A 15,901-nucleotide genomic window follows, 5' to 3' on the forward strand; every position below is an offset into this window, starting at 1 on the left:
GTGGCAAAAGTTCGTTTGAATCCAATTCATAATTACCAAAGCATTATTTACTTGTCCATGAGGAGTTAGTCCCGACGTAGTGATTAGCATTCACGCCGAGGACCTGGGTTCAAATCCCAACCCCGCAGAAGTCACGAATGACCCAAGCTGGTTAAAGTGACTATAATCTAATAAAAAAAAACTTGTCCATGAATCGCATTTTTGCCCTACAAGACGTTTTAAGGGGTTTGATCAAATTATGGAAATAGAAATATATTTTGAGAATTTCTCTCACCGCATTTTTAAAAAAGGTATTTGAGTGATCAAATACGTCAAATTTTTTTTCATCACTAGTTCATGATTTCGTTTGAACCGACGCATATGCAATACGAATAATTCGGTAAATTATTAGTTTAGTTTACGAAGCTGCTGAGCAAACCGCTCAACACGACGTTTGAACGTTGCTTTGATCTCAATGCACAAGCATATACCAATTACCAACACATTATTCCTGGTGTTGATTCTGGGTACGAAGGAGATAAAAAGAGAATGTGAAACAGCTTTTACTCGAAAGCGCGGGCGCATTATTGTCTCATTACTCGTTCATCTTCAGCATTGAACAACTTACTACCACATATCCCTATGGCCAGCGCTTTGATTCCATTTTATCTAGTCACGCAGCTAATGAGCAAAACGTTCAATACGACGCTTGAACGTTACTTTAGAGATTAGCACCAGGAACAATGTATTGGTACGAAGGGAATGGCATGCATTATTCGCCAAATTTTCTCATTAACTCGTTCATCTTTAGCATTGAACAACTTACGCATATTGCTTGTGGTGCGTGTGGTGGTTGTTCTTGAATTTGGTTCAATAGGTAAATTGAACGGAAAGTCTTAGGTTCGTAGTTAAAATTCAGAGACGAGTTTGCTGGTAAAGTAAACCGCCGTATTCCGTTGTTATTTAAATAATAGGGGTATTCACGTAGCGCTTGCGTATACGGAGTATTGCGTATTTATACTGCCGCTACTCTGCCGCTTCCATAGAAACCGGAACTGCTATACGAATTGCGGCAGCATATACACGAAATACACCGTTTACGCAACATAGCAAGCGCTACGTGAATACCCCTAATGTTTGTTTTATGAATAAAATATAGAATTTCGATAATAAAAAAGCTGCTTATTAATTTGTATTTTTCGCTGGTTGAACAGGTAAGCTAAACCACCACGAGTCGCCACTGAGCAATAGCCTTCATATCAACAGGAGCCGTATTTGCCATATAACGAAATATTACATCAAAACCGCTCCAAAGTAACATTTACACTTAATGCAGCAATTATGCTTCATAAACAATAAATGTTTACGATAAATTCAAGCTGTCTCATGAGATAGCTACTGCAGTATTCGACTATTCATACTAATGTTGTCAAATTACGCGCAATCTGCACTGATAAACCATTGAATCACACTTTTGCCCCTCTTTACTCTATATATATTCACAAATATGCAGTTAATTAAAGCAAAATTCATTAATACACAAGAAAAAATTGGAAAACTTCTTTTAGTACTACAATATTTTATGTCTAAAGCTTGCCACTCACTAAAGAAGGCTACAAGTCCTAGCCAAAACGGCTTGTAGCCTTCTTTAGTGAGTGGCAAGCGACTTTACATAATAATTTATTATTATTATTCAAAACTCATTAAGTCATTCATATTTCCGTTATATTGCATGCAGCACATCTCAAAAATATTAAAATATTTGGTACTCTTGTGCGCACTAAACAAGCGTATTTGTATAGCTATTGCGTCAATTTTCTTATGATTTATGCTCTTTTCATTTTAAAAGGGCATATCTCCAAAACCGTGCCTACGATTTTTTTTAAATTTCACCCAAATGTAGTGGTAAGTGCTACAAACCGGCTGGTGTACTCAGATTTCATGGAGAATTTTTTTTTATAAAAACACTATTTGGAGCACCGTGGGGGGATATCAACATACCAATCTTCTTGCTACTTTTAGTTCTTCAAGCTGTTACCATTGGAAGACACTAATGTTGAGCTAAACTTTTGATTTTTCGCTTTAAAAGTTGGAGCGATGGAACTAATTTTGATCAAACCGAACATATTTTCACCCCCATAAAAATCCCTTGAACTTTTCCCCCTATTCAGTAAGTTCGCGTTCCTATCCGCAACCTACACTGAGAAAAATTTTCGTATAGTTTCTGTGTGTCCCAAATATAGATTTTTGCAATATGCCCAGTAAATGATCTTTATGTGCCAAACAGTTATCATTTATGTGCAAGCGAAAAATTCATATGCGCACAATTTTTATGTGTATAATTGCACATACTATTCATACGCGTATAATTTGTATGTATATTTCTGGGAGGATTGTGTTTATATGCGGCTCATGATAATCATATGTAATTTCATATGGAAATTTACTATTAGTTATGTGCAGAATATTTTGACTGTACTAATCGGCATCTGCATTAATAGATTTGATATTTTTGGTCGGTAGATGCGTAAAATGCTTTCTGTCTAAATTGTTTATCGGGGCATACACTCACCGCACCGTTCTTATGGGAAACTGCGAGTTTGACGTCTCACTCGCTGTTCATAAGGATGGTGGCAGAATAAAAGAGGCAAACATCGCAGCGCACACGGTCCGACTGCAAAACAGTGTTGTCAAAGCAAATAACATTGAAACACATCGTTGCTTCATTAAATCACTGAGAAAATCGTCGGAAATTTTGGAAAAAGCTATCTTTTCTCTTGTTTTTAATAAAGAAAAATTAATTATGTTTGTAATTAATTAATTAATTAATTAATTAATTAATTAATTACATTTCTCTTGAAAGTATTGATCCACGTTTTCACCATTGGTGGTTTTAGTTAATTTCAAACCTATAATTCTTATTTCCAGAATCGAGTCAGTCTTTTGGCAACACGATAGTTTACGAGTTTCACTGCCGTTGCTACTACTGCTGAACAGGTCCCATCAATTCTGAATTTATTTTCAGTTTTGTTATAAAATAACAAGATTTTCGGTTAGTAACAAAACTTTTTTGGACAACAATTTTGAATTTATCATATTTCCTGTCGGAAACACAGTAAATTATGCTTATGAATATTAAAACTATGGTTAAGTGATTCATGATGATGTTCTTATCAAAAGATTTGGAAAATATGAATAAAAAAGTGCATTTTTGGCTCATTTGTTTTCAACTGATTAAAACAGGTGACACTGCTTAACTCGTTCCTTACCCTACCTAGAACTTGAAATTGAGCTCGAAATTGGAAAATAATTAGACTCGAAATTAGACTTAAAATTGAATTTAGAGTTTTACTTGAAATCAGACATGAAAGGACTTGACAATCCGCAACTTTTATTGAAATCTTATAAACGTGCATTTTAATCGTTAAATCGCTTAGCTTACCTAGGAACATCGCGCGTTATTTCTATCATATGATTATCAAATATTTGTTTATTTGTTTGTTTATTTCCCATTATCAATATTCCCATTATCCCAATATCAAAAGCTTAATACCTTTTATACAGCTTGGGGAGTAGTCAGAGCTTTTAAGCAAGTTCTATGATCAAAGGATGCCCAAATGATATCTCGCGCAGTCAATGTTTTTGATTAATTGGCAAATAGACACGTTTGGACAGCTTTCGTGCCCAGTAACAAAGGTCTATCGGTATTTAATAACTGACCGCGCACGATTTCGAACGAATCGACTACGTTGATAGCACATAACCTTCAGTGCAGTAAACTGATTTCTCATAGTTTTTTCTTATATCGGTATGTCGGATCTCCACAACCTGTTGGCCACGTAACCAAAAACGTCCTCAAATCGTACGCGAGCTCGAAGGACAGTGATCGCACCACCTGCCTCGGTGGATCCAGATCAATTCCTTTCTACTAACAACAACTCCTTCCTGTGACACTTCTGGATGATGCAGAGGATTCCTCGGTCTCTACTAGCAGCAAGTGTCGGACTAACATTCCTTTCCCTCCCAAATTGACCTGTATGGGCGTGGCCGGCTTGCTATTGATCATCGCAAAGAATTAGATCACCAGAAAATGCACACTGAGCATGATCTGCTACTCCCAAGCATCATTCTGATGGTTCTTTGTGCAATCTTAGCTGATCTAGATCAATCGCGACCCGCCCAGTTAGCTTCGAGGTACGATGCTGGTCTAACAAGCTAGTCGTCGTATGTTCGAATCTCGGCTAGGCGGGGCTTGCTTGTTAGAGTCAATAGGATAGTTGCACTGGCCCCGTAATTTTCCTGTACTCTAACAGCCGGCGGCGAAGTCTGTCGATAAAGAAGGATATTGTCTAAAGACGGTATAAACCCATGGCTTTGCTTTTTTAGATCAATCGCGAGCAACTCACGGGCGGTCAAACTATGCTATGCTATGCTATGCTAAATCGGACATGAAAGGACTTGAAATTAGAATTGAAATGAAACTCGAAATTTTACTTGAAGTTGGGCTCATTTGGTTTTAGACTGGATTTAGACTCCACAGTCTGAATTTAAGCTTCTGTTTTTTAGTTGACATACTTCTGACCAAGGTGAGTTAAAATAGGTGATCTAGTTTTCACAGTTTGTAGAACAGAAGTGCGCGGAACGATTGGTTAGCAACCATCGACGTTGTTCACACATTCAACAGTTTCCGCTTTGAAAATTTCGGTGATCGTCAAGGTTAACCCAGCGGGGGTGAAATTTGAACATCAGAAATCCTCTGTTAACTAACCTTGCTTCTGACTTCAGGAGTTAGGTGTGCTAGAGTACCTGATAATTACGGGGCTATAGTGATACGATCCTACTCCCCAAGTAACACTTGCAACATGTTTTTTAGAAAAATATTCAGAAAACAGTTGCATTTAAATTATAAATAAGTTTCATGGAAAACAAGATGTTATAAAAATGTTTTATTTCTAACGCCGATGTTTTCAGCCAGAATGACAGGTTAAAGTTGCATTTCGGTTGTAAAGCTAAGTTTTTATTGAACATTTACAACTGAGTATTCGCGACTACGAAAGTAAAAGAGATTTCTAAGCCTGATCGCACTCACACGAAACTCCATGCCGAATTGTCAAAACTTAAGTGAAAACAAAAGCAAAAATACTTCCTTCTCTTTTTTTCTCACACAAAAATCAAACCAATATCAGCAACTTCGTAGTGGCGAATTGCCGGCATTGAACAGCGGCGAAGCGATGACAATGCGTACAGCACAGATCCATAACTTTGACACATTTTCGCAACATTGCAATATTTTATTGAGCTTAAATGCTCCAATTTATGAGTATTCTGGGTATTTTTTGAGCGCAATTTAAGTTCTTTCACAAATAAAAATTAACTGTGAATCAGTTGTAAGTTAACGCAAAACAAAATGCATACAGTAAAGCTTTTTATTGGTTTCGAATTTTTCGGTTATCGGTGTGCTCATTTGAACGCAATCTTGTATAAACATGGCCGATTACAGCGCCAAAATATAATGTAATAGATCATTATTTTTGTGTCGTAGAATGATTTTATATATACAAGGGACATATAACATAATTAATATAAAATATCCCACCGGTTATCAAAGAGATTAGCATGTTTTGTGAGATTATCAAAAAATGATATTTATTTCGATTCCACTCAACTTTTGCTTATAAAAGTAAATCTTGAGCGCATCAATTTTTCGGAAGTAGAATGGCAAAGTTCACGATAAATTTAAAATTGCACTTTAGTTTGGGTTATTTGAAGGCTACAATGTTGCTTTGAGTGATTGATGAATTACCGAAATATAACTTTAGCCATTTTATTTTGCGAAAAATGTCTGTCATTATTTGCTTGTAAATGTAAATATAACTTCAGGGAAATATCAGAAAAAAAAATTCCTGTCAACAGCGCGATTAAGCTTTTTAGTTGGTAGTACAATAACCATGCATAGGCGTCACTTTGGAATATTTCACAAACATGTTATATTTTAGCTCGTTTCTTGCGCTGTTTCAGTGTTAATCCGGTCGTAATTAAGTATGTGGAAACGAAAGGTTAGCAATTCGATTTGTTTTAAATCCGTTGTCAATTCTTATTTAAAACCAAGTGTGTTACTTGGGTCAGGGCCAGCGCTTCCTTTAAGCAAAACAAGCAGCTGCTTGGAGCGCGCTCGAGGGGGCACTATTTCGTCTACATTAAAAAAAACTAGCATTAAATAAATAAGTGGGTAATATAAAACTTTCTTCCTTCTCCTTTAGCAGCATAAAATCGGAATGGCAAGTGGTGTATCTAGAGTTACTCTCCGCTGTATTGGGTCCTGGGTTATTTGCCGCCAATTCGTTGAGCATCTCGACAGTAGAATCAATATATATAGAATGCCAGTGTCGCTGTTTTTCTATAGGACTCATTGTGGTAAACTTGATGCTAACAATTTGTATCAAGTCTGTGAATCGGGAACTTCATTGTCAAAGTTGCTCATTGTTATTTATCTGTTCTTTATCTGTGCGCTGGTTGGTGCTGTCATCAGTGCGTTCTCCGCTGTGTTTTTATGCCAGTGAAATGGTTTTAAACGTTCTTTTTCTTTACGTTCGGATGAATAGAATCCCACAACTGCGCTCTTTTGCACCGATTTTTTCAAAAAGCAAGCGAAGTTTCCAATCACTTTACTTGGTAACCATATTTGAAATTTTAAGCTGGTTGTCAAAGTTTGGCAATGAGATTCCCCTTTTGATGAATCTCAGGCACACACATATTTGCGAATATAATGTAAATACATTATCTGACCATGTGTGATGTTTACCACGCGCACTGCAGCGACACTGGCATGCTATATATATTGATTATACTATCTCGACACAAGCAAATCGGCTTCAACCTGGCCTGAGTCTAATAAGTTGGGTCTCTTTATTCCTAAAGGCCCTCATACACGTACGAACATATTGGCCGAAAATGTTGGTGAATTCATGTTCGGTCAACACTTTTGCCTGTGTATGAGCGCCACGAACCAAGTTAGCAAAAGAAGATGTTGGGCTTGTTGCTCGACCTGAATGATCTGCCAACATTTTATTCGTTTCCAACCCAACATATGCGTACGTGTATGGGTCCCTTAAGGCTGATGAAGGTCTAGAAGACAACAGATTCACTACACGGTCATCCGGTATTCTTGCAACGTGACCGAGAGCGACCCATCGTACTCTTCCAACTTGCGACAATTGTACTTTGAGAATCATTCTAAGTAGTGCCTGCAGTGCATGGCTCATTCTTTGCTTTCCGTTTGCGCTTCGCCTCCTCCAGATTCGCAACAAAACACAACAATCAAAACACTCAGATAGACGTGGTGGGAAAGTGGCATTAATGATATTAAATTATTTAGAAATTTTTCGGGAGAGATTTTCGAATCTCTTCAGAATCCGTAATCAGCAGATTCATCTTCGATGAAGTAGCAAGGTATGAGGACGAAGTTTCTGAAGTAACAGGAAATATGAACCGAACTTTTTCGTTTTTGAAGGTTTATCATTCTAATAATGGGTTTCAAGAAACCGACAATTATTCAAATGAAATGGCAGTTGATTGTGACCAGCATTGCAAAGCCCGTACTTGTGTGGGCTAATTTTCTCGCACACGCGTACTTGTTCTAATGAACACGCCGGCATAAGCATTCCTTTCGGACTCCCGCGCTTGTTTATTCATGCACTGCAATGACTTTTGCGAGTGTGTATTTAGCCACGGTCGTCGCTCTCGCACGTGATTGCAGTCTGAGGAACTGATACCGATCATTCGCGAGGACTCGCACTCCCACTCGCGTGTAGAATCGAGGGCGTTAGATGAAGAAGAAAACAAAAAGGAATGCAAAATCTATGTCCCAGTGTGCCGCTAGCCCTCACGGGCAGCTGGCTGCTCATGAATTGCTTGCCTCGTAAGTGGTTATGCAGAAAGACGCTAGGCGACTGTGCGTTTTCGATTGTGTAGGTAGTAAAATGTCTGCACACATCACCGCTGGTTGTTTTTCGTTTATTTTGGAGGCGCCATTTTGAGAATTTGCGTAGAGTGACAAATTGGCTAGCGCCGGCCCTGATCCTACTGACTCTCCCTGGCCTCTCCCATATTTTCCATGTGCATGGAAAAAGTCAGTCGGACACCGTCCGAGACAAACAAACATTTGACTAGCGTCGGACCGATTCCGAGCGACAAATTTTTACTGTAGATAGCCGATTTGGAGACAAAAAGAAGAAATACGTCATCTTATGCTCCCAGCTAGTTTGCAGTTTACACTCTTCAATATGAACGCAAAGCGGGAGAACGACTGTTGGATTCTCTTGAGAGGCCACATATGGATTGCAGGCTGCAGTCTCGCAATCGGCAGATTGGCTACATTCAAAAAACAGTCAAATGATCGTTTTGGAAGCACAAGTTGAATGCAGAAAGGGTGTGCTTTCACAGTCACAGTCAACTTGCGATCCCTTTTCAAGCCCTGGGTACAACGACAACGGCGTCGCTGTAAATACTAAGCAATACTGGTCGATGGCGAAAAGAAAACTGCAAAGAAACGAATCTTTTAAAATTAACTTATTTTCTTTCACCTTCGCCAAAAAGTTTTATGTATGAGGATGAATAAACAACAACACACTATCCGTTGGCCCCTCGATTCACATAAAAACACGCCAAACATTTGCCGGTGGCCGGTGGTCGCGCGCACTGTCGGCCGGCGGTGGAAAAACGGTGAAAAGGAGTGCGCTTTGCTAAATTGCTGCTTTCACTTTCCTGACAAGTTGGACAATTATTTTCAAGGCCATCTGGGTGGTGTGCATCACTTCTTGCTAGCATAATTGAACGTTCAGAAAGGGTCGACAACGATGATGGTCGAGTGTTTTCGAGACTGAATAGCGCTATAGTATCTCGCCGAACGGGATATAAAAACACTTTTTTTCAGTTGGAATCTGGCTATTTATCTTGTTCATGACTGCGTTAACGAATGTGATGATAATGTCTATATCAAAAGTACCTACAGCAGTTTCATGTACTCTCTACCCGCTTGTTTTCCGCATGGCTTTGATATTTTTAACATGATGATGGGTTTGTTTTGCTGTTTTGGCTTCCGGGCAGCAGCAGAACGCACAGGAATTGTGCAATTTATTTTGATGTAACTTGTGCATTTCAATGATATCGACGTTAAAACCCTCTACTGACCATTTGCCGCAAATTCAACCCAGTAAATAAATCCAAAATCAAATTCAGAATCAATGCCAGTCAACACGTGTTAGTAAAAACCACATTTAATGTGCCAACGGTGGTGAACGAAGTTCAAGCGTTAATTTATGGCCAAGAAGCTGCCACCTGTTTTTCACGCATAAATTGTGGAATGCATAGCACTATAAATTATAATGACTATGAGGGGGTGTTTGACCCAATCCAATCCAGCAACGTCCGTTCAAGAGTGTATAAGCTCTAGTTAATGATTTCATCGTTATTTTCGTCATGAAAGTAGAACTCTCCTATCAACCTCGAAATGTCCAGCACGCTGACTGGCGTTCGATATGGATGGATGGATGGATGGACAGTATTTGCAAGGTACTTGAAGAGAAGAAAACATTTCACTTGACCGCCGTAGCGGTTTTATTTGTTTGATGTAAACGTTATGTCTATCAGAAAACCACAATGTACGTAGCTCAGCTTTGTTATTTTGTTTTGTTGTACAGAATAGAAATTTCACTTTTCTCGCAACGGCGCTGGATGAGTACGCTGCACAAAATTTTGCACCGAGACAATCGGTAAATTAGCTTAGCTAATTATAATTGGGTTGAAGAGAATTGTTTTGACGGCCGCTTATATTTACATTCAGTTTTCAAATTTTTTGAGGAATGTGGTGAATTAAAAATGTCAATCAAACAAGTAACAATTTTAAACTCAGTTTAAAATCTTTTTTTTTTCATTGCCATTTCTGGACTTTTGACGTGTGCTTACAATCGGTTTGATGTACGTTCTGAAAGAACGAAAAAACTTGTGAAAAAGGTTCGATTCATGATATAGAGGGGCTATGTTAACCGTGTCTCACCCAAAAGAACTGTTCTGATTACATCTTTCCCGAATTCCCTCCAGTATAAGAACCGAAGACATAGTCAAGATTGTTGCAAATAACGTCTTAGACTTTGAGTGCTGGACCTACAATCCTTCGATGTTTATATATTTAATTGGCTTTCCATCTTACAATATAGATTAATGAACAGAAAACCTCCAATTCGGTTGGTGACTACTGTTTACTAAGTTCTTGAACATCGTGCCGTTGAACCGTCAGATCTCGCTCAACCTGATCTAACCATCTTGCTTGTTGTAATTCTGACTATCCTAGGCCAGCCGTATTCGAAGCGAACACCATATTCCCACGGTAATTCTCCGGCATTCTTGCAACATGTCCTGCCCACCGTATTCGTTTATCTTTAGCCACCTTATGAATACTGGGTTTCCCGCAGAACTGCGCGAGCTCATGGTACATCCTTCGCCTTCATATTCTGTTCTTCTGTACGTCACTGAATAGTAGACATGAGAGAACGTCACCTTGATGAAGACAGGTAATCAGTTTAATCAGCTTCCTAGGGAAGCCGTGATTTTCTATAGCTCTTTTCGGTTGATAGTGTCATATTCATGCAGCTTATTGAAGTCAACGAACAAGTAGTGATTTGGAACTCTTTATTCATTTTTGGATGACCTGCCGCTGCCTCAAGATTTGATCCCACATTATTGTTCATCGTTTAACGAAGATAAATTTGATGAATTTCCACAAATCTGTTCACAGTTGTTGATACTTGGAGGAAAATGATTCGAGAGAGCACTTTGTAGGCGGCATTGAGAATGATGAACGCAAGATAGTTTTCACAGTGCAGTTTGTCGCCTTTCTACGCAAATTTATATTTGGACGTTACATATACTGTACTCAACAATACATTGAAGATGCTTGCCAAACAAAGAGGTGTATCAGAAGTGTCAAATTGGAGGTAAACTGAGACGTCAAATTGCTAAATTGCAAATGTGTGTGTGAGACGCAGAAAACAACCACGCTAATAATTTTCACGTGGGACTCTAAGAAGGTGGATTTTTCGCAATATCTTACGATTTTGAAATTTGGCCTTCTATTTTTATACGACAGTTTTTGCAGTCAGCTGTACAGGACTAGTGCTACGATCTTATTTACTTACTTTACGCCTCTACCAGTCGAATTTCGAACATGCGATGACTGGCTTGTTAGACGAGTGTCGAATCTCGAGATCAATTGTAAGGCTGAATGCAAACAACTGGTCAGCTTTTCTGGGCTCATCTTAAGATCGAAGCAGCGCAAACATCAAACAGCGTTGATGCGATCGAGAAAGTTAGCATTTTGAAAATCTTAAATATTTCCTAAATAACCAGATATGATATGTCACTACAGTTGTGTATTCAAAACCATCTAATAAAAGCGCACTCTCATTTAAAATTTTGCCTCGTCTTTTTTCTCTCTCTTGTGCGCTGGCTTGGCCTTAATAAGCACCACTCAGATGCCGTCCTTTTCAGCCGATTTATTGTTCTACAGCTGCTTCAGCGTAGGGGCTGCCATAACTTCTTCGTTTGATGTGCTGTCGATTTCAACTTGGTCGAGCCATCTGGCACGTTGAGCCCCTTCTATTCCTGGTGCCGATGGGGTTGTTGAAGAGAACGGATTTCACAGCACAGTCGTCCGGCATCCTTGCGACGCGGCCGGCCCACCCTAGTATCCAGGTGCCTTTTGCCAGATGTACGATGGGAATCTCTTTAAGCGGTGCCTGCAACTCGTGGTTCATACGCCTGCGCCACTCTCCGCCGTTTGTACTCCGCCAAAAATAGTCCGCAATACCTTTCGTTCAAATACGGCCAATGCACGTATGTCTTCCGTAAGCAAAGTTACAGTCTTAAATCCATGGAGGACCACCGGTCTGATTAGCGTTTTGTACATCGTCAGCTTTGTGCGGCAACGAATGCTCCTTGATCGAAGCATCTTGCGGAGGAAAAAGTAGGCTGTAGGCTCGATTTCCAGTTTGAATACATAATTGAATCTCCTTACTTGTATTATTGCCGGCGGTGACCAGAGATCCCAAATATACAGTTTATCAACCACTTGCCGTTCATCGCTGTCAATAGTCACTATCCGAGGAAGGCAAAGATTGCTTTCTCTGGAGCCTCGCCTTGCCATATATTTGGTTTTCGAGGCATTGATTTGTAACCCTATCTTCCTAGCCTCCTAGTTTTTAATCTGGCGTAAATTGCCTTCGTCGTCCCAAGGTTTCTAGTAATGATGTCTAGGTCGTCTGCAAAGGCTAGCAGTCTTGTTAAAGATCGTACCTCTCGTTTCGATGCCCGCACGCCAGATTCAATAGCGATATTTAATAACATACAGGACAGTACATTCCCTCGCCGCAACCGAATTCTCTAGCCATTCGGGATAGACGATGCAACAAAATCTGAGACAGCATCTTGTAGGCAGCGTTGACCAGCGTAATGCCGCGGTAGTTACAGCAATCTAGCCGATCGCCCTGTTTGTAGATGGGACAGACTACACCTTCCATCCACTCCTCCGCTAATTTTTCCTCGTGCCAAATTCTTGAAATTAAATTAATAGCGGTTCTTGATCATTTTTGTAGAGTTCTGCCGGGAGTCGGTCTTTTCCGACGGCACTATTATTTTTCAGTAGACCGATTTTTCGCCTGATCTCTTCGGGATCGGGAGCCGGCACGCTACTGTCGTTTGTAGGCACTCCGAGGTTAACTTCCGTTGCGTCTCCTTCTGCTATATCGCTGTTGAGGTGCTCATAGAAGAACTGCTTCCACCTGTCGACCACCCCGTGCTCGTTTGTGATTAGATCCCCTCCCTTGTCCTTACACATACATATCAGGTTTAGGCCTTGAGCGTTTGGTTCATCTTCTCGTAAAACTTGCGCGTATCAATAGCTCGGAATAGTTGTTTCAGCTACTCACGATCTCTGGACTCCTTCTGGTGCTTTTTCCTCTTCAAAATCGTGATCAACTCATTCCGCGCTCGTCGATACTTGACCAAATTCTTTCTCGTGGATATGCTTAGATAGTTTTTCAGAGCTCTTTTTTCTTCCTATCGCTTGTTAGCATTGCTCGTCAAATCAATCATTTCGTGCGCTCGAGGTTTCCTCACCTAGCACCGCGGTTGCGGCCCCGTTGACGGCCGAGCGTATCATACTCCATCGGGTTTCGAGGGTCGAAGCAACTAGCTCTACAGCTTTACAGATAGGCAGAGCTTCATCCAGTACGTGCGTGCAGTTTTCTGCAACTCGTGGGTTGTCTAATTGCCGAATGTTTAACTGAAAAGTGTGGCTTTGTCGCGAGGTATAACCGTCGATAGTTTTGAGCACAATTGTACCGCTACTAGGTAACAGTCCGAGTCGATTTCCGCACCCCGTAGCGAACGTACGTTGGTGAAGTTTGAGAAAAATCGGCCCTCGATGAGAATATATTCGATGTTCGTTGGTCAGGTGATCTCCAGGTGGCTGTGAATATCTTTGTGGGGAAAGAAAGTGATTCTGATTACCCAACCACGGGAAGCTGCAAAGTGGCTACATCGCTGGTCATTATCGTTCGTGTCGGTGTGCAGGCTATGGGACCCGATCACCGGTCTATACTTCGCATTCCATCCGACCTGGGCGTTCATATCCCCGATGACGGTCTTGATGCCCCGTGGTGAGCAGCTGACGTACGTTGCCTCCAGCAGCGCATAGAACGCTCCCTCACGTCGTCGAGTTTACTTCGTGTGAACAATGCACGTTTATGATGGTGTAATTAAGGAAACGGTCTTTTATCCTCAACATCCTCTCGTTGAACGGTTTCCAGTCCATTACGCAATCCTGCATTTTGCCCATTACAACGAAGCCCGTTGCCAGCTCGTTGGTCGGTCCACCGCTCTGGTAAAATTGGGCTTTACCACCACGAATCCTCCACATCTTCTCGCCTTTGCGGCAGATCTCCTACAGTGACACGATACCAAACTTTCGGGGAACTAACTGACCTTCTTTTTGCCACCAACGAAATCTGGCGATCTTCAATTTTAGGTAGCAAGTTTCCATTCCATGTCCTTATTTCGTCGCCTTTCTCCATGCCGAATGTTCCGAGTAGAATTTTCTTGACTCTTTTTAGTGAGGTGAGTTAAGATAGGTAGCCGTACTACGGCTTACGCCACCGAGTCTCGTGATGGGACTGGCTTCTTCCAGTGTTGAGACAACACTGTGCCTCCTTCCCTGTGACGTTCCAACCGTGGTTGGTTACTCGATCTCAGCTAAGGTTGCTCGTATTCCGGTTGGTACCACGTGGAGGATAGGAGTTGCTGGATAAGACGCTGTACCCAGTGTAGTATTTGTTGCAGTTTTAGTAAACGATATGACCTGAACGTTGAGCCGTTGATTGGAGCATACTTTCTGCAGTGCTACTACGTCGACTAACACTGACACTGAAATTGAGGTTAGGACTATGACTGGGAATGAGACTGGGTATGGGACTAGGACTGGGACTGGGACTGAGACTGGGACTGGGACTGGGACTGGGACTGGGACTGGGACTGGGACTGGGACTGGGACTGGGACTGGGACTGGGACTGGGACTGGGACTGGGACTGGGACTGGGACTGGGACTGGGACTGGGACTGGGACTGGGACTGGGACTGGGACTGGGACTGGGACTGGGACTGGGACTGGGACTGGGACTGGGACTGGGACTGGGACTGGGACTGGGACTGGGACTGGGACTGGGACTGGGACTGGGACTGGGACTGGGACTGGGACTGGGACTGGGACTGGGACTGGGACTGGGACTGGGACTGGGACTGGGACTGGGACTGGGACTGGGACTGGGACTGGGACTGGGACTGGGACTGGGACTGGGACTGGGACTGGGACTGGGACTGGGACTGGGACTGGGACTGGGACTGGGACTGGGACTGGGACTGGGACTGGGACTGGGACTGGGACTGGGACTGGGACTGGGACTGGGACTGGGACTGGGACTGGGACTGGGACTGGGACTGGGACTGGGACTGGGACTGGGACTGGGACTGGGACTGGGACTGGGACTGGGACTGGGACTGGAACTGGAACTGGAACTGGAACTGGAACTGGAACTGGAACTGGAGCTGGGACTTTTCACCGTTTTACACAATAAAATACGTAATAGGACTTTCGAACGGTTGCAGGGTGATGTTGCGACACACAGAACATAGATCCAAGTAAAAAGTTCATATATACTAGCGCCAATGGCAACCTGAAGTCAGTGTGCAAATCATTTTAGTTTGGAAAAGAATGATTTAGTTCGGAAACTTTAATGGTTAGGCGTTATTAAATTGAAATTTTTTCCATGAATTACCAAAACATTTGTTCCTGAATGGATGTCAGTTCTCTCTGGTGTCACACTCGGGTACGCCTGCTGAAGAACCGTGTTGTTTTTTTTTCAATAACTGTTCAGTAAAACAAAAAACCATACCATCAAGAAGACTGGCACCTCTGCCAATAGTCGAGATTCAGTAACAGCAACGCTATTTGCCGAGTTAAAGTTGAACTAACACATACTAGTGTGTGTAAATCAAAATAAAGGTGTATATAAACACGCATGCAAGGCATTGCCAAGCTCGCACACATCTTTCCCCACCAATACATGTATACACAGCTTCAACTTTTGTCGGGAGGGGTGCGCTGTTGCTTCTGTTTCTTGTCATTATGGGCGCGAGGAAGAGATACCAGTCTTCTTTCATGGAATGTTTTTGGTTAAACGCTCTTTCTCTGAGCTGGACATTCCTAGGACAAACAGTCAGTAAAACGAACTTGTTTGGTACACGAAGGACGAAGCAGACTACTTGTTCCGGGTGAAAAGGAAAACAACTGTTCGCAAGTCGCAACGCAGAAGTT

Source organism: Sabethes cyaneus, chromosome 1 (assembly GCF_943734655.1).
Source record: "Sabethes cyaneus chromosome 1, idSabCyanKW18_F2, whole genome shotgun sequence".
Taxonomy (NCBI): domain Eukaryota; kingdom Metazoa; phylum Arthropoda; class Insecta; order Diptera; family Culicidae; genus Sabethes; species Sabethes cyaneus.